General features: G+C 41.7%; 1 pseudogene; it reads left to right on the forward strand.

Annotated features, from left to right (window-relative positions):
• The first annotated feature begins 224 nt into the window (after positions 1-224).
• Positions 225-663, forward strand: LOC111817734 (annotated as a pseudogene).
• Positions 664-1,236: the final 573 nt, after the last annotated feature.

Below are 1,236 nucleotides of genomic sequence, written 5' to 3' on the forward strand. Positions count from 1 at the left end.
CATTGCAGAAAAATTGGAACATCTACATGACATATTTGAATTTTTCCCTTTCCCCCCACATCCTTTCATTTTGCTAGATTTATTTAACTTAGAAGACATTGAAGTTTACTATAGTGATTCAGATTAAAAACCAACTAACAGGACTCCAGGTTGCCAGAGCTGTTTCAGTCCCCGCTGCAGAGCTGAGTTTCCCGCAGATCCAGGCAGCCTACCAGGAGCCAAAAATGCTGAAGCCAGTCCACGTCCGGGTTACCATCGTGGGTGCTGAGCTGGAGTTAACCATCCAGTCAAATACCACCAGAAAGCGGCTCTTCTATGGCCTCCAATACATGGACAATAAAGCATTTTCTACCCGGTTGAAACTTCATGAAAAGGTGTCTGCCCAGGAGGTCAGGAAAGAGAACCCCCTTCAGTTCAAGTGCCGGGCCAAGTTGTCCCCTGAAGACGTGTCTGAGGAGCTCATCCACGACACCACGCAGAAGCTGTTCTCCTCCAGTGAAGGAGGGCATTCTTAGTGATGAGATCTGCTGTCCCCCTGCGACAGCTGTGCTCCTGGGGCCCTATGCCATGCAGGCCAAGTTTGGAGACTAGAACAAAGAGGTGCACAAATCTGGGGACCTCAGTCCTGAGATGGCTTACATCTGGGCCACACTTTTGAAATAAGCGTACACTGATCACTTTGTTCTTGATTTCTGTGAAGGATTCATCTCTGTATATGCACATGTTTTGAGAAGTAAAATATTAAGCTCTGTATAAAGTAAATCCCTGTCCCACATGCAATGACTTCCTTCCTCCAGACCTTCTGTTCAGCTGGCAGAAACCTGCCACAGTCACTTGGGATGGATGATATGGGAGGACTCCGATAAACTTCTGGGTTTTTGCTTAAACAGTTCTAAGAATACGTTGCTAGACTTACATCTAATAATCAGCTAGAGTATAGTATTTATGTGTAAGTGATAATATGGGTTTGTAACATTAATTTTAAAAAGGGAAAGTTTTGTTCTGTATATTTTGTTACCTTTTGCCCCAATAATCCCAAAACCTAAATCCCATAAGACAAATGTACTAATGCTAAAGTTTAGATATATTATTCATACTGGATTGCAATAACTTTTTTGCTCTTTCCTGTTCCTATTTTCTGTAATGTATTTCAGGTATTATTTGCATATTATGTTTTTCATAAAAGAGAAAAAATGCTATTTTTAAGCCTGTGTATCTGACTTACTTTGATTAGCA

Source organism: Octodon degus, unplaced genomic scaffold (genome assembly GCF_000260255.1).
Source record: "Octodon degus isolate 3935 unplaced genomic scaffold, OctDeg1.0 scaffold00068, whole genome shotgun sequence".
NCBI classification, from domain to species: Eukaryota; Metazoa; Chordata; class Mammalia; order Rodentia; family Octodontidae; genus Octodon; species Octodon degus.